At 47.6% G+C, this 18,118-nt stretch overlaps 3 non-coding genes across 3 annotated transcripts; all 3 read right to left on the bottom strand.

Annotated features, from left to right (window-relative positions):
• Positions 1-9,864: 9,864 nt before the first annotated feature.
• Positions 9,865-9,983, bottom strand: LOC137288384 (5S ribosomal RNA). Its single transcript, XR_010957158.1, has one exon. It is a non-coding gene; the product is annotated as a 5S ribosomal RNA (ribosomal RNA).
• A 3,136-nt stretch (positions 9,984-13,119) lies between these two features.
• LOC137288383 (5S ribosomal RNA) lies at positions 13,120-13,238 on the bottom strand. The gene has a single exon (XR_010957157.1). It is a non-coding gene; the product is annotated as a 5S ribosomal RNA (ribosomal RNA).
• Positions 13,239-17,999: 4,761 nt separating this feature from the next.
• LOC137288382 (5S ribosomal RNA) lies at positions 18,000-18,118 on the bottom strand. The gene has a single exon (XR_010957156.1). It is a non-coding gene; the product is annotated as a 5S ribosomal RNA (ribosomal RNA).

The following is an 18,118-nucleotide window of genomic DNA, read 5'->3' as shown; positions in this document are numbered from 1 at the left end:
ATAGATGTCCATCTTACTCTACATACTGGGGTTCGCGCCCCGTTTGTGTGCCGAGATTCGCGTCTTGGAACACCGTTTCATTGAAAGAAACATCCTAGCTACTTACTTATGAGGCAAAAAGCAAATTTCAACAGTAAATGTAGTGCCCCAGATCATGTGTTCAGTAACAGTGTCGAATGTTTTCTCTCGCAAAATGGCGAACTTGTCAGATAAACGTGCTTCATTGCCTTTGTTTGGGTGCTTGTTTTAGCGTCTGAGAGGCAGTAATGAGTTATGTTGGGGTTTACCTTCATAGTTAGATATCTTGAGAAACGACATACAACATTTGAAATGATTGAATTTGAGTCTAAAGCCTCGAAATGTACTTTTGAAACGAACGATGTCTACATTTTTGCCTCGATGGCTTCACTGAAAATAGCCCGTGTGGCTTCACCATTCACCTGTGAGTGTTGTTATTGTAACAGACATGTAGCCAAATGATTTTTGCATCCAGTCATGAAGTTAAAATAGAAACTTTCCTCGATTAAGAAGTGATTATTCGGATACAAATGCACGAGAAAGCACACACGCTCCCGAGCTAGCAGCTAGCAGCCACAACATGCAGGGTGTCTCCTCCGACGTCCGCGCCTCTGTAGTATCACCCGGGCTGGCTGTCGGGGAGAGGCATCTGCAGCTCAGCTGCGAAGCTAGAAGGACCTCGGAGGAAAGCAGAAGGAAAAAACCAAGAAGGCAAGTCGCTGTGAGGATCTCACAGGGACTGTTCCCGACCAGAAATGGAAGGGAACACCTTCTTAGTGACCGCCCAGGTCCACAGCAGGAAACATGATAAAGCGAAGGAGAGGAAGGGAGTGGCCGTGTCCACTCCCAAAGAGAGGGAAAAGGGGACGGACGTGTCCGTCCCCAATGGCGAGGCTAAGGGAGCGGCCGTGTCCGCTCCCTACGGGGTAACGAAGGGAGTGGCCGTGTCCACTCCCAAAGAGAGGAAGAGGGGGACGGCCGTGTCCGTCCCCCACGGTGAGGCTAAGGAAGTGGCCGTGTCCACTGCCTTTTGTGTAACGGGGGGAATGGCCGTGTCCACTCCCAAAGAGAGGAAGAGGGGGACGGCCGTGTCCGTCCCCCACGGTGAGGCTAAGGAAGTGGCCGTGTCCACTGCCTTTTGTGTAGCGGGGGGAGTGGCCGTGTCCACTCCCAAAGAGAGGAAGAGGGGGACGGCCGTGTCCGTCCCCAATAGTGAAGGAAAGGAAGTGGCCGTGTCCACTCCCTATGGTGACAAGGAGGGAGTGGCCGTGTACACTCCCTGCAAGGAGAGGAAGGGGATGGCCGTGTCCACCCCAAATAAGAAGGGAGTGGCCGTGACCACCCCAAAACGCAGGGGAGTGGCCGTGTCTGCTCCCCAAAGAGAGAAAAGAAGGGAGAAGAAGCGAGGGGGAGCTCGCTGTTACAAAAAGGGAATAGCCGTGACTATTCCCAACAAAACGGGGGAAGCAGCCGTGTCTGCTCCCGGAGAGGCAACTGGCCTAAATGGGGATATGCCGCCCCCTGGCCAGGACTCGACTCCCACGGGGATCGAGCCCGAGAGCCCGCCCAGCTCTCGGGGCCAACATACACACATAGGGGTAGCCGTGACTACCCCACCAAATATAGAAATGGACTCTGAGTCCGAAACCGAGGGAATGCCCAGCCCTCAGAGGGGAATGCCCAACCCCATAAGAGACAGCTCTACTCTGGAAAACGGAGAACTTGCCCAGCTCCGTCCCGGGAAGACAAAGCTGCACTTCAGCCCAGAAACTGAGAACCCTAAAAAGAGAAAGTTTGCAACGGCAAACTTCTCATACGCGCAAGCCGCGATGAAATTGCCTGAAGGGGGAATCAGTTTCAGCGGGCTCAGCTTGTCGGAAAGGGAACAGATAAATGAGCTTTGGATCAGGAACTCTAAGAGATCCAAGGACACTGCTAAACAAACCAAAGCCCCGGCTAAGGTTAACCCTCCAAAACAGCTGGCGTGGGAGAGGCTAGTCTACTGTAAAGACTACAACCTCACCCTCACCAGCAGGGTCACTGCCCAAGCCCTTAAGGAGGAGCTTAGCAAGTCCATCTCCATCCACAAAATAAATAAAGCAAACAGGGGATACGTTGTCAGCGGCAACAACGTAAATGAATCCTTACGCCTCCCCAACAAAATCCTTGGCGAAACGGTAATATGGAAAGTGCCAGGGTGGGTCTCTCACGCCAGATGCGCGGTGCATCTAGACAAGAAGATTAGCGACCAGCAGCTAATCGACCCAACCCAGCGCGATCCTATTATCAGCGACATGTATAGGATTAAAAGCCAAGGGCAAAACACCAGAGTAGTAATACTCACCATAATAGGCACACAGGTGCCAGACACGATCAGAGTGGCAGGTAAGGTAGTGGCAACACTACCCTACCTCAAGCGACCCAAGCAGTGCGTGAAGTGCCTCTGCTATGGACATGTGAAAGCAAATTGTCGCAGCGAGGCAAAATGCAGGACATGCTCCAAGCCAGAGAGTGTCTGCAAGGGCAACTGCTCACCCTATTGCAGGAACTGCAAAGTTCAAGGGCACTCAGCCCTCTCGAACTTCTGCAGGAGCAGGCAGACTAAAAGGAAAAGTCTAAACACGGAGACTTTACAAAAAAAGCACGCACAAGCGGCTAAGGGAAGCGGTAAGGCGGGAAATGAGGATAAGTCAACCGCCAAGCCACAGAATCGAAACGACACTGCGGCAACCAGTGTCAAGGGTGAGGGTAAAACCAAACCCAAGCGGAGAAGGCCAAGAGGCAAACGGGGCAAAAAAGGCCAAACAAAAGTGGCTCCCAACACCGTTGAGACCACACAAAACGGCGTTAGGCATGCTGGACCAGGTACAGACAGCACCCAAGCAGCCCACAACCAGACAATCCCAGACACACTGGTTGAATTCGTTTGTGCCGCCTTACTCAAACTAGGCACACGACAGGACAGCAATGAGGGGTCAAATCTCATTATTCTATGGGAACTGGCCACCAAACTGCTGTCCTACGGGCAATCTGCAACCTATCTCAAACAGCAGATTAACAATCTCAATTAAAAAGCTTGGGCAAATACTGTCATCATGTACCTAAAAATACTGCAATGGAATGCCAACGGCCTGAGGTCAAACGGCCACGAACTCAAAGCCCTAGTTCAGCAAAAGGCACTGACACCCCACGTTATTCTAATTCAAGAAGCGAAACTGGGGAAGAGAACAAACTTTAACATGCCTGGCTTCATACAATACCGCAAAGATAGAACGGGGCGGACAGGTGGTGGACTGGTTACTTTTGTCGCCGACAATTGTACATCCAGTATGGTCGTATCAGAGGTGGGAAGCCTTGAAACCCAAGTCATCTCAGTCACGTTGGCAAATAGCAAAGAAATCAAAATCGCAAATGTCTATCACAGGACTGCCGAACCCACCAACATCCACGAGCTTAACAAACTCATGGACCTGGTCGGGCATTCAGGCCTAATCCTCGGCGACTTCAACGCCCACAGCCCGCTGTGGGACGAAGGAGCCAAACACTCAGACTGCTTCGGCAGGATGGTGGAGGACTGGGTGGAGTCACGAGGACTCATAATTCTGAATGACGGCTCTCCAACTAGACATTGTCCCATCAGGGGCGGATGGACAGGCCTAGATCTTGCTATTGCCACAAACGACCTAGCCCACGATTGCCAATGGCAGGTCCATGATGACAGTATGGGAAGTGATCACTATCCGTGCATCACACACCTTGGCACACCTCCTCTATGCGACCACCACATAAATCCTAGAGAGCGGTGGAACTTCTCCAAAGCAGATTGGTCCCTATTCAGTACGGAATGCAATAAATTGGACCCGTCTGAAATCATCTCTGATGATATCGAAACCTTCAGCCTCAACCTAACGTCAGCTATATACAAAGCGGCCCGGGCTTCAATACCTCTCACCCAGCCAAAACACGGCTCCCGTGCCGTCCCATGGTGGAATGAGGAAATAGCCAAAGCTAGACGCATTAGGAAAAAGGCTCTAAACAGGTTACAAAGGGACAAATCTGCCGTAGGACAAGTCCGAGAAGCCAGGAAAAAAGTTAAAGATCTCATTGATCAGGCCAGAGCTGACTCATGGCAAAAGTTCTGTGGATCGCTCAACCACAAAACAAACAGTAAACAGGTCTGGCAAAAGATACATGCTATCAGAGGGAAACGCAAGTCCGCTTGCAATCCCAAGATAACAGGGGCTACTTCCATACCGGAAAAAGCCAGTATCTTAGCCACCCACTTTGCCTCTGTCAGTAGCAGCAACAACTTCTCTGAAGAGTTTACAAAGTCAGAGAAGCCACCGCAACGGCCCAAACAGCCCCCAGGCGAACAGCATGCCTATAATCAATGCTTCAGTGTGGAGGAGTTCAGAACTGCCATACACCACAAAAAAGGTACTAGTCCCGGAGAGGACATGGTCAGCTATGAGATGCTAAAAAGGTTGCCTGACAGCGTAGCCAAAGTCGTCGTACAATTGTACAATCTGATATGGGATAGGGGGGAGGTACCTGCAGCATGGAAACATGCGGCAGTCATACCTCTGCTCAAACCAGGAAAGGAGAAGGCGTCCGCCAACTCATATCGCCCAATATCCCTAACATCAAATCTGTGCAAGAGTATGGAGGCAATGGTGAATATACGCCTAAAGCATCACCTTGAAACAAACGGACACCTATCTCATGACCAAAGCGGGTTTAGATCAAACCGCTCATGTCTTGACCACATTTTCCGACTGGAAAGTGATATAAGATTAGCCCAAGTCAAGAAAGAGTACCTAGCTGCTGTCTTCCTAGACTTCAGCAAAGCATTTGACATGGTATGGCACGATGGACTCCTCCTTAAACTAGAGAATGTTGGTGTACGAGGGAAAATGGCAAATTATGTTCAAAGTTTTTTGCAAGAAAGGTCGATATCAGTCCTCCTCGGGGACCACCTGTCTGAGCGACACAGGTTAGATAATGGCACACCGCAAGGAAGCATTATCAGTCCCACGCTATTCAATATCATGATTGACGACCTATTTGAACACGTCCCACGGGACAGTTACACCAACACCTCTAAGTTCGCCGATGACGGGGCTGTATGGGTCAGACATCGAGAGCTATCCAAGATCCAGGCTCAACTCAGGGAAGCTCTCGATGGGGTGGAACAATGGTGCGACAAATGGGGTTTCACTATCTCGCCTGAGAAAACAGTAGGAGTGGTTTTCAAGCGTAAGGGTTGCCGTGTAAGCCACACACCCTGTCTAAAACTCAAGGGCAAAGAGGTCAAATTTGAGAAATCAGCCAAGTTTCTCGGGGTAACCTTCGATCAACATCTCACCTGGGCCAAACATATAGACAATATCACCCAGAGTTGTCAGAAGGACCTCAACGCTATGAGAGCTGTATCCGGCAGCTCATGGGGAGCGAATAGTGAAACACTCTTGACCCTCTATAAGTCCCTAATCAGGAGTAAAATAGACTATGGGTGCGAAGCCTACCACAGTGCTTCCCAATCGGCTCTGAGCCGGCTTGAAAACATTCAATACCAAGCTCTTAAACTGGTCACAGGCGCGGCGACCTGTACCTCCCACCAGGCCCTATTAGTGGAAACTGGGGAGCTACCACTCCATCTCAGGCGAGAGAAACTGACATTGAACTATTGGAGTCGCTGCTCCAATCCACTCGTCACTAGGTTGTGGGAGGAGAAACTCTACTCTGGTAGAACCAAAGCGTGGCTTAAAAAGAGACCCAACACAACGCCAGGTGGGCTCAGGGTCATCCAGCTAAGGCGAGAGCATGGATGCGACCAGGTAGAACCTCCAACCCAACCAATGACAGTGCAATGTCCTCCATGGAGACTCCGGTCTCCAAATGTCGACACCACTCTCACAAATGAACCGCCTAAAAGTGAGAATCCAATGCTACTACGTGTCAGAGCGCTCAGTAGGATTGACACGGTTTACGAGGACTCGGCGCACATATATACTGACGGATCAAAAGATCCCGTGAGAAACAGAACCGCCTACGGTATCCTCATCCACACAGCCACCTCCAACCACACAATCTCGGCACGCCTGCCGGACGGTCAATCGGTCTACACTGCAGAGCTGGAAGCCATACACCATGCACTTAGGTATTGTCGCAACCTACATGAGAGAAGAGTGGTTATCCTCTCAGACTCACTCAGTGCAATACAGTCACTGGCAACCAAGCACTCCAGTAGTAGACCCGACACCATCCATGAGATCCTGGTTCTCATTCAGAAACTAAGACAGGAAAATGAGAAGGAGGTCACGCTGTGCTGGATACCATCTCACGTTGGTATACCCGGCAATGAGAGAGCGGACAAACTAGCCAGACAGGCGCTAGAATTGAATGTGTCACTGGAACATCCCTATTCAAAAAGCGAAATCCGAAGTATGATCCAGAATTCAATCACTAGCAAGTGGCAGAGGCTATGGGACACCTCAGACAAAGGCAGATGGTTACATCAACTCCGCCCCAGTGTGAAAGGGAAGCTACCAGGCCCCTCACAAAACAGGCGAGTGGATATTATGATCACACGCCTGAGGCTAGGTACCACCAAAACCTCATACAAAGACTGTCAAACATGCCACACCAAGGCCACCGTCCCTCATATCATGCTGGACTGCCTACGATTTGACACGATCAGGCAGACACTTAAAGAAGAAACCAAACTAGATACGTTGACAGCAAAGCAGTTGCTGGCTCACACGGAGCACCATTCAATGTATAAGCCACTAGCAAACTTTCTTCTGGACAGTGAACTATGTCAGTATATATAGAGAAATTATATCAATCAGCCAGTCCTCCGGTTTGTTACATACACAGGGATATTATTGCACCCAAGCTCCCATCCCCAAGGTCTCAACCCAACCGCACCATGGTTTGAAACTCCCCACCATAGTCTGGGACCATTGCACGTGTGCAACACAACCGTCGGCAATTAACAACCACATGCGTCCCAAGGAGGGACAAAAACAGAACAAGGTAAGCATAGGTAACCACAATGGAGAGGCCATATCCGCTCCAGAAGCAGGTATGGGAGGGAGTGGCTGCGTCCACTCCCCGGCAGAGAGCTAAGGGAGTGGCCGTGCCCGCTCTCAGGGTCAAGCCGGAGAGTGGCCGTGTCTACTCCCCAGCAGATAGCCAGAGGAGTGGCCGTGCCCACTCCCAGGATGAAGTCGGGGAGTGGCCGTGTCTACTCCCCAACAGATAGCGAGGGGAGTGGCCGTGCCCATTCCCAGGATGAAGTCGGGGAGTGGCCGTGTCTACTCCCCAACAGATAGCGAGGGGAGTGGCCGTGCCCACTCCCAGGGTGAAGTCGGAGAGTAGCCGTGCCTACTCCCCAGTAGATAGCGAGGGGAATGGCCGTGCCCACTCCCAGGGTGAAGTCGGGGAGTAGCCGTGTCTACTCCCCAGCAAATAGCGAGGGGAGTGGCCGTGTCTACTCCCGTACGAAAAAAAAAAAAAAAAAAAAAAAAAAAAAAAAAAAAAAAAAAAAAAAAAAAACCCATTACACAGGCCACTGTGTACCCCACTCCCCCATCAAGCACCGACACCAGCAACGGCCCATGCGTCCCAAAGTGGGACACCCCCAGCCCTTGGCAGCCACAACCACGTCCGCAACCATGCGTCCCAAAGAGGGACACCCCACGCATCCCAAGGAGGGATAGGTCTGCCGACATGCCAACCGGCGAAGGCGACCTCAAAAGCACTAAACTAACGAACTAACGAACGAACGGGGAGAGGCATTCGCTCTCCGTGCTCCGTTTGTAGCTGACGTGACTTTCTGCACTCAAACCTACCACTATGGCTGATGTTGCTGCTGCCCCAGCTGCTGTCAAGACTCCCAAGAAGAAAGCTGCTGCCAAGCCGAAGAAGGTTGCCGCACATCCCACCTATGTGGATATGATCAAGAAAGCTATTTCATCCTTGAAGGAGAGGGGTGGTTCTTCCCGACAGGCTATACTGAAATACATCCTGGCCAACTACAAAGTTGGTGACAACCAGGTCGCCATCAATGCTCGCGTCAAGGTTGCTTTGAAAAATGGAGTCAAGAATGGTGCACTGAAGCAATCAAAGGGAACTGGAGCTGCTGGGTCCTTCCGTCTTGGCGAGGTGAAGAAAGCCGAAAAACCCAAGAAGGCTAAGCCTGCTGCCAAGCCAAAGAAGGCTGCCAAATCTCCCAAGAAAGTCAAGAAGCCAGTTGCTGCCAAGAAGCCAAAGACAGCCGCTAAGAAGGCCGCCAAGTCACCAAAGAAGGTGAAAGCTGCAGCCAAGCCCAAGAAGGCAAAGACCCCTAAGAAGGCAGCTGCCAAACCCAAGAAGGTCAAGACCCCCAAGAAGAAGGCCACCAAGCCAAAGAAGGCCTAAGGTCTCTTTGTCTCGCCTTCGCTCCACATTTCTGTGGTCCAAAGGCCCTTTTCAGGGCCATCCAAATACCCCAAAAGAAAACTTGAAAACACTGATAACAAAACAATGCCATTTATTTCAGCAGCATAGAAATAACAAAGAATGCGTGTCAGCGATAGCAGGTATAGTGTGAATGATGGCTTAGACTGATCATAATTACAAAATGAGCCTTAACCGTAAAGGTGAGGCAAAGAAACCGTTGCCCAAGGTAGGTGTCGGTAAAACCATATACATTGAGCAAAAGCATATACAGCATTGAGCAAAGAAGGATTTGATAAGTATGTTCCTACATTGATATGATAGTGGGCGTTCCAAACCCTACCCCATCTAATGGCCGGTGTGTCTTGTTTTGTTTCACTTAGATCCAGCCCCATCAAAATACATAACCCCACATACACATTACACTCAAGCCAGATACCCGACCCTAAAATAAACAAAGGAAAATAAACGCAAAGACTACAAAAGTTTAACATAAACAAAGCAAGATGTGAAGCAAAGAATGCAAATTGTATATGTATCATGTAAAGTGTTGATGATATCAGATATCGTCAATACAGATTTCCTTTTATGTGTGTACATGTAGCTCCACAAGCACGTTGACATCCACCGGGTGTTTTACCGACACACACCTCGCCCATGCAGGACTAGGGCGACAAGAGTTGTGCACCCTTGGTCGTGTGAGGCGTGTGCGTTTGACATTCGCCCCAATGCCTGCAACACTGCTGTTATGTGTCAAAGTAAAGGTACGGAAATACTGTCTAATACATGTAAAGTACGTCTGCGTGACCTAGCTAGAACTGCAAACATAAAATAGCTGACTGATTCACCACCCAGCCGCATCGTCATGCCATGTGTGTTTAGAAAGCAGGGAATCACTGTGGGCTTGCTGTCACAGATTTGAAAGTAATTTTCCTACAGCAAACCAGTGAATCCTATAGCAGGCGTTCAATGCGATTTACCTTTTCCTTATTATCTCATCTGCATAGGCAAAGAGTTGTGCGCTGAGACCTGATACAAACAACATTGTGATGTGACATAAGCAGCCTTTAATATACGAAAGTAAGATCGTAAATGACATGTTTGATTGTCGGAGTACAGTGACACTTTCATGTGGCGAATGAAACATACATGCCTTCAGAGTAGATGATGAGTAGTCGAGTGAACTGACGGGGGAAAATGGTGAGAAGTATAACTGAAAAGTCCTCGGTATGTAAGTGTGTAAGAACAAATCGTTCACAAGCATATTCAGGCATGCAGGAGTTTGCCCATTCAAAACGAAATAGAATGTATCATGACTTTCCGATGTCAATGATACACATGCACCTTGTGGTGGAAATACAAACAAATAAAAAAAAATATACATAAAAAAGGAGAAAATGAAAATGTCTACTGCACCCGGTGTTCCCAGGCGGTCACCCATCCAAGTACTATCCGGGCCCGACGTTGCTTAACTTCGGTGATCGGACGAGAACCGGTGTTTTCAACGTGGTATGGCCGTAGACAACGCTCACAGGCAAACTTCGGCTACATATACACACGGGGTAGTGGGGAAGGGACATTGCAATCAAACAGCATCCTCGCATTTTCAGTGGGTTTACACAATCATGTGTTTTCATGTTGGAGTGTTATCTTTACAGTATCTGGCAAGTATTTGGTACTTGTGATACATATGAACGCTGTTTCTGTGCGCATCTGCTGCGAGAAAGGACACACTACTTCGCCCGCCCCCTCGCCCCAAACATCCAGTTTTCGCCCGCCCAATAGAGATCGTGCATGCAGCCTATGTTGTTTTTCGAATAAAATTAATATGAAAACGATGACGGCCCATACTGTCGTGATGTCAAGAAAGTCGGGTTAATCGTGGCAGGCAAAAATAGTTAATCTGTGACGATCGACTGCTGGTATCGTTCTGTACAGCGTCTTGTATAATAGATGTCCATCTTACTCTACATACTGGGGTTCGCGCCCCGTTTGTGTGCCGAGATTCGCGTCTTGGAACACCGTTTCATTGAAAGAAACATCCTAGCTACTTACTTATGAGGCAAAAAGCAAATTTCAACAGTAAATGTAGTGCCCCAGATCATGTGTTCAGTAACAGTGTCGAATGTTTTCTCTCGCAAAATGGCGAACTTGTCAGATAAACGTGCTTCATTGCCTTTGTTTGGGTGCTTGTTTTAGCGTCTGAGAGGCAGTAATGAGTTATGTTGGGGTTTACCTTCATAGTTAGATATCTTGAGAAACGACATACAACATTTGAAATGATTGAATTTGAGTCTAAAGCCTCGAAATGTACTTTTGAAACGAACGATGTCTACATTTTTGCCTCGATGGCTTCACTGAAAATAGCCCGTGTGGCTTCACCATTCACCTGTGAGTGTTGTTATTGTAACAGACATGTAGCCAAATGATTTTTGCATCCAGTCATGAAGTTAAAATAGAAACTTTCCTCGATTAAGAAGTGATTATTCGGATACAAATGCACGAGAAAGCACACACGCTCCCGAGCTAGCAGCTAGCAGCCACAACATGCAGGGTGTCTCCTCCGACGTCCGCGCCTCTGTAGTATCACCCGGGCTGGCTGTCGGGGAGAGGCATTCGCTCTCCGTGCTCCGTTTGTAGCTGACGTGACTTTCTGCACTCAAACCTACCACTATGGCTGATGTTGCTGCTGCCCCCGCTGCTGTCAAGACTCCCAAGAAGAAAGCTGCTGCCAAGCCGAAGAAGGTTGCCGCACATCCCACCTATGTGGATATGATCAAGAAAGCTATTTCATCCTTGAAGGAGAGGGGTGGTTCTTCCCGACAGGCTATACTGAAATACATCCTGGCCAACTACAAAGTTGGTGACAACCAGGTCGCCATCAATGCTCGCGTCAAGGTTGCTTTGAAAAATGGAGTCAAGAATGGTGCACTGAAGCAATCAAAGGGAACTGGAGCTGCTGGGTCCTTCCGTCTTGGCGAGGTGAAGAAAGCCGAAAAACCCAAGAAGGCTAAGCCTGCTGCCAAGCCAAAGAAGGCTGCCAAATCTCCCAAGAAAGTCAAGAAGCCAGTTGCTGCCAAGAAGCCAAAGACAGCCGCTAAGAAGGCCGCCAAGTCACCAAAGAAGGTGAAAGCTGCAGCCAAGCCCAAGAAGGCAAAGACCCCTAAGAAGGCAGCTGCCAAACCCAAGAAGGTCAAGACCCCCAAGAAGAAGGCCACCAAGCCAAAGAAGGCCTAAGGTCTCTTTGTCTCGCCTTCGCTCCACATTTCTGTGGTCCAAAGGCCCTTTTCAGGGCCATCCAAATACCCCAAAAGAAAACTTGAAAACACTGATAACAAAACAATGCCATTTATTTCAGCAGCATAGAAATAACAAAGAATGCGTGTCAGCGATAGCAGGTATAGTGTGAATGATGGCTTAGACTGATCATAATTACAAAATGAGCCTTAACCGTAAAGGTGAGGCAAAGAAACCGTTGCCCAAGGTAGGTGTCGGTAAAACCATATACATTGAGCAAAAGCATATACAGCATTGAGCAAAGAAGGATTTGATAAGTATGTTCCTACATTGATATGATAGTGGGCGTTCCAAACCCTACCCCATCTAATGGCCGGTGTGTCTTGTTTTGTTTCACTTAGATCCAGCCCCATCAAAATACATAACCCCACATACACATTACACTCAAGCCAGATACCCGACCCTAAAATAAACAAAGGAAAATAAACGCAAAGACTACAAAAGTTTAACATAAACAAAGCAAGATGTGAAGCAAAGAATGCAAATTGTATATGTATCATGTAAAGTGTTGATGATATCAGATATCGTCAATACAGATTTCCTTTTATGTGTGTACATGTAGCTCCACAAGCACGTTGACATCCACCGGGTGTTTTACCGACACACACCTCGCCCATGCAGGACTAGGGCGACAAGAGTTGTGCACCCTTGGTCGTGTGAGGCGTGTGCGTTTGACATTCGCCCCAATGCCTGCAACACTGCTGTTATGTGTCAAAGTAAAGGTACGGAAATACTGTCTAATACATGTAAAGTACGTCTGCGTGACCTAGCTAGAACTGCAAACATAAAATAGCTGACTGATTCACCACCCAGCCGCATCGTCATGCCATGTGTGTTTAGAAAGCAGGGAATCACTGTGGGCTTGCTGTCACAGATTTGAAAGTAATTTTCCTACAGCAAACCAGTGAATCCTATAGCAGGCGTTCAATGCGATTTACCTTTTCCTTATTATCTCATCTGCATAGGCAAAGAGTTGTGCGCTGAGACCTGATACAAACAACATTGTGATGTGACATAAGCAGCCTTTAATATACGAAAGTAAGATCGTAAATGACATGTTTGATTGTCGGAGTACAGTGACACTTTCATGTGGCGAATGAAACATACATGCCTTCAGAGTAGATGATGAGTAGTCGAGTGAACTGACGGGGGAAAATGGTGAGAAGTATAACTGAAAAGTCCTCGGTATGTAAGTGTGTAAGAACAAATCGTTCACAAGCATATTCAGGCATGCAGGAGTTTGCCCATTCAAAACGAAATAGAATGTATCATGACTTTCCGATGTCAATGATACACATGCACCTTGTGGTGGAAATACAAACAAATAAAAAAAAATATACATAAAAAAGGAGAAAATGAAAATGTCTACTGCACCCGGTGTTCCCAGGCGGTCACCCATCCAAGTACTATCCGGGCCCGACGTTGCTTAACTTCGGTGATCGGACGAGAACCGGTGTTTTCAACGTGGTATGGCCGTAGACAACGCTCACAGGCAAACTTCGGCTACATATACACACGGGGTAGTGGGGAAGGGACATTGCAATCAAACAGCATCCTCGCATTTTCAGTGGGTTTACACAATCATGTGTTTTCATGTTGGAGTGTTATCTTTACAGTATCTGGCAAGTATTTGGTACTTGTGATACATATGAACGCTGTTTCTGTGCGCATCTGCTGCGAGAAAGGACACACTACTTCGCCCGCCCCCTCGCCCCAAACATCCAGTTTTCGCCCGCCCAATAGAGATCGTGCATGCAGCCTATGTTGTTTTTCGAATAAAATTAATATGAAAACGATGACGGCCCATACTGTCGTGATGTCAAGAAAGTCGGGTTAATCGTGGCAGGCAAAAATAGTTAATCTGTGACGATCGACTGCTGGTATCGTTCTGTACAGCGTCTTGTATAATATACATATGGAAATTAATTAAGCAACACCAAATTCAAAGACACATAAAAACTTAACAAAGTTTAACGAAGTAATTTTGATGATTGATTATTCAATTTTGATGTATTGACATACAGCATGAGCTTTTCATGGGTTGATATGACGCGCGTGAAGCTTGCACAGCGCACGTGCATTGCTTTAACCTCAACTTTCGAAAAATGCACTTTTTCCCTGGGGTGTTTACAAGCGCAGGTTGTCGATTGCATTCGGTTTTTCATTCATTTCAATGTCATGGCACGTAGGAAATTATCAGAGGCCACTCGTTGGCAAATAATCGGCATGAGGAATGCTGGTATGTCTCTAAGACAAATCGGGACTCAAATCGGACGACATCATTCCATAATTTCAAAACTTTTGAAAAAATACCGGGCCACTAATGAAGTTAAAGACCTGCCTAGACCAGGAAGACCCAGGAAGACCACAGTCCGGGAGGACAGAGCTTTACTGAGACTTGTACGGCGCAGGTCCTTCGACTCGAGCTCTCGGTTGAGACAGGAGTGGCTTCCAGGGAGACCCATCTCGAACAGGACTGTTCGGAATCGTCTGAAAGCTGCAGGATACCGGGCAAGGAGGCCAATCAAGCGACCCAGACTGTCTCCAGCCCATAAGGCAGCCCGACTGGCCTGGTGTAATGACCGTTTGCACTGGAACATTGCCTCTTGGAGGAAGGTCCATTTCTCAGATGAGAGCCGGTTCTTGCTGCACATGGTGGACGGTCGTACTCGGGTCTGGAGGCAGAGGAACACAGCAATGGCTCCACGGAACATCCAGGAGACTGTGGCCTTTGGGGGAGGTTCCGTTATGGTATGGGGGTGCATTTCCATGAACTGCAAGTTGGATATCATTACCATCCGTGGCAACCTTAACGGTGTTCGTTACCAACAGGAGGTTCTTGACAGGGCTGTGGTACCTCATTTTGAGAACCATCCTCTGGCAACGAGACCCATATTTATGGACGACAATGCTAGACCTCACAGGGCGCATGCTGTAAATGATTTTTTGCGGCAAAATGCAATTGACAGAATTCCATGGCCTGCCATGAGCCCTGACCTCAACCCCATTGAACATTTGTGGGACTTTATTGGCCGTCGTGTGAGGCAGAGAGACCCACCAGTCCATAATCTCAACGAATTGACGGCTGCCCTGCATGAGGAGTGGAACAGGATCCCCCAGAATCAGATCCGGAGACTCATCCAAGGAATGAGGAGGCGTCTGGAATCGGTGGTGCGTGCGCAGGGAGGACACACTAGATATTGATGAAAGTCGGTGTGCAGACTCTCAGATGACTGTTCTTTCTTTCCATGTGACATTTGTGTTAATACACCTGACAACAACGTCTGTGGATGAATAGTAAATTGTGTCCATTTTTTCATGAATTTAAGACAGTTTTAAGAATTTGGATTTCGTTGCAATAAAGCAAAGTCTTGATACTTTTTCCCTTTAAGTTGTTTGTCAGAGATCGTCTGTTGAATAAAAAAGTGTCAAACTATATCAACCCGGCATATTTTGATTGTCAGAACACTTCAAAGTTGCTCCAATAGAAAAAATTGGGGTGTTGCTTGATTAATTTCCAGGTGTATAGATGTCCATCTTACTCTACATACTGGGGTTCGCGCCCCGTTTGTGTGCCGAGATTCGCGTCTTGGAACACCGTTTCATTGAAAGAAACATCCTAGCTACTTACTTATGAGGCAAAAAGCAAATTTCAACAGTAAATGTAGTGCCCCAGATCATGTGTTCAGTAACAGTGTCGAATGTTTTCTCTCGCAAAATGGCGAACTTGTCAGATAAACGTGCTTCATTGCCTTTGTTTGGGTGCTTGTTTTAGCGTCTGAGAGGCAGTAATGAGTTATGTTGGGGTTTACCTTCATAGTTAGATATCTTGAGAAACGACATACAACATTTGAAATGATTGAATTTGAGTCTAAAGCCTCGAAATGTACTTTTGAAACGAACGATGTCTACATTTTTGCCTCGATGGCTTCACTGAAAATAGCCCGTGTGGCTTCACCATTCACCTGTGAGTGTTGTTATTGTAACAGACATGTAGCCAAATGATTTTTGCATCCAGTCATGAAGTTAAAATAGAAACTTTCCTCGATTAAGAAGTGATTATTCGGATACAAATGCACGAGAAAGCACACACGCTCCCGAGCTAGCAGCTAGCAGCTAGCAGCCACAACATGCAGGGTGTCTCCTCCGACGTCCGCGCCTCTGTAGTATCACCCGGGCTGGCTGTCGGGGAGAGGCATTCGCTCTCCGTGCTCCGTTTGTAGCTGACGTGACTTTCTGCACTCAAACCTACCACTATGGCTGATGTTGCTGCTGCCCCCGCTGCTGTCAAGACTCCCAAGAAGAAAGCTGCTGCCAAGCCGAAGAAGGTTGCCGCACATCCCACCTATGTGGATATGATCAAGAAAGCTATTTCATCCTTGAAGGAGAGGGGTGGTTCTTCCCGACAGGCTATACTGAAATACATCCTGGCCAACTACAAAGTTGGTGACAACCAGGTCGCCATCAATGCTCGCGTCAAGGTTGCTTTGAAAAATGGAGTCAAGAATGGTGCACTGAAGCAATCAAAGGGAACTGGAGCTGCTGGGTCCTTCCGTCTTGGCGAGGTGAAGAAAGCCGAAAAACCCAAGAAGGCTAAGCCTGCTGCCAAGCCAAAGAAGGCTGCCAAATCTCCCAAGAAAGTCAAGAAGCCAGTTGCTGCCAAGAAGCCAAAGACAGCCGCTAAGAAGGCCGCCAAGTCACCAAAGAAGGTGAAAGCTGCAGCCAAGCCCAAGAAGGCAAAGACCCCTAAGAAGGCAGCTGCCAAACCCAAGAAGGTCAAGACCCCCAAGAAGAAGGCCACCAAGCCAAAGAAGGCCTAAGGTCTCTTTGTCTCGCCTTCGCTCCACATTTCTGTGGTCCAAAGGCCCTTTTCAGGGCCATCCAAATACCCCAAAAGAAAACTTGAAAACACTGATAACAAAACAATGCCATTTATTTCAGCAGCATAGAAATAACAAAGAATGCGTGTCAGCGATAGCAGGTATAGTGTGAATGATGGCTTAGACTGATCATAATTACAAAATGAGCCTTAACCGTAAAGGTGAGGCAAAGAAACCGTTGCCCAAGGTAGGTGTCGGTAAAACCATATACATTGAGCAAAAGCATATACAGCATTGAGCAAAGAAGGATTTGATAAGTATGTTCCTACATTGATATGATAGTGGGCGTTCCAAACCCTACCCCATCTAATGGCCGGTGTGTCTTGTTTTGTTTCACTTAGATCCAGCCCCATCAAAATACATAACCCCACATACACATTACACTCAAGCCAGATACCCGACCCTAAAATAAACAAAGGAAAATAAACGCAAAGACTACAAAAGTTTAACATAAACAAAGCAAGATGTGAAGCAAAGAATGCAAATTGTATATGTATCATGTAAAGTGTTGATGATATCAGATATCGTCAATACAGATTTCCTTTTATGTGTGTACATGTAGCTCCACAAGCACGTTGACATCCACCGGGTGTTTTACCGACACACACCTCGCCCATGCAGGACTAGGGCGACAAGAGTTGTGCACCCTTGGTCGTGTGAGGCGTGTGCGTTTGACATTCGCCCCAATGCCTGCAACACTGCTGTTATGTGTCAAAGTAAAGGTACGGAAATACTGTCTAATACATGTAAAGTACGTCTGCGTGACCTAGCTAGAACTGCAAACATAAAATAGCTGACTGATTCACCACCCAGCCGCATCGTCATGCCATGTGTGTTTAGAAAGCAGGGAATCACTGTGGGCTTGCTGTCACAGATTTGAAAGTAATTTTCCTACAGCAAACCAGTGAATCCTATAGCAGGCGTTCAATGCGATTTACCTTTTCCTTATTATCTCATCTGCATAGGCAAAGAGTTGTGCGCTGAGACCTGATACAAACAACATTGTGATGTGACATAAGCAGCCTTTAATATACGAAAGTAAGATCGTAAATGACATGTTTGATTGTCGGAGTACAGTGACACTTTCATGTGGCGAATGAAACATACATGCCTTCAGAGTAGATGATGAGTAGTCGAGTGAACTGACGGGGGAAAATGGTGAGAAGTATAACTGAAAAGTCCTCGGTATGTAAGTGTGTAAGAACAAATCGTTCACAAGCATATTCAGGCATGCAGGAGTTTGCCCATTCAAAACGAAATAGAATGTATCATGACTTTCCGATGTCAATGATACACATGCACCTTGTGGTGGAAATACAAACAAATAAAATAAAATATACATAAAAAAGGAGAAAATGAAAATGTCTACTGCACCCGGTGTTCCCAGGCGGTCACCCATCCAAGTACTATCCGGGCCCGACGTTGCTTAACTTCGGTGATCGGACGAGAACCGGTGTTTTCAACGTGGTATGGCCGTAGAC

Source organism: Haliotis asinina, chromosome 6, assembly GCF_037392515.1.
Source record: "Haliotis asinina isolate JCU_RB_2024 chromosome 6, JCU_Hal_asi_v2, whole genome shotgun sequence".
Classification (NCBI taxonomy): domain Eukaryota; kingdom Metazoa; phylum Mollusca; class Gastropoda; order Lepetellida; family Haliotidae; genus Haliotis; species Haliotis asinina.
Note: the sequence above shows the minus strand (reverse complement) of the source record. Positions and strands in the feature narration are given on the sequence as shown.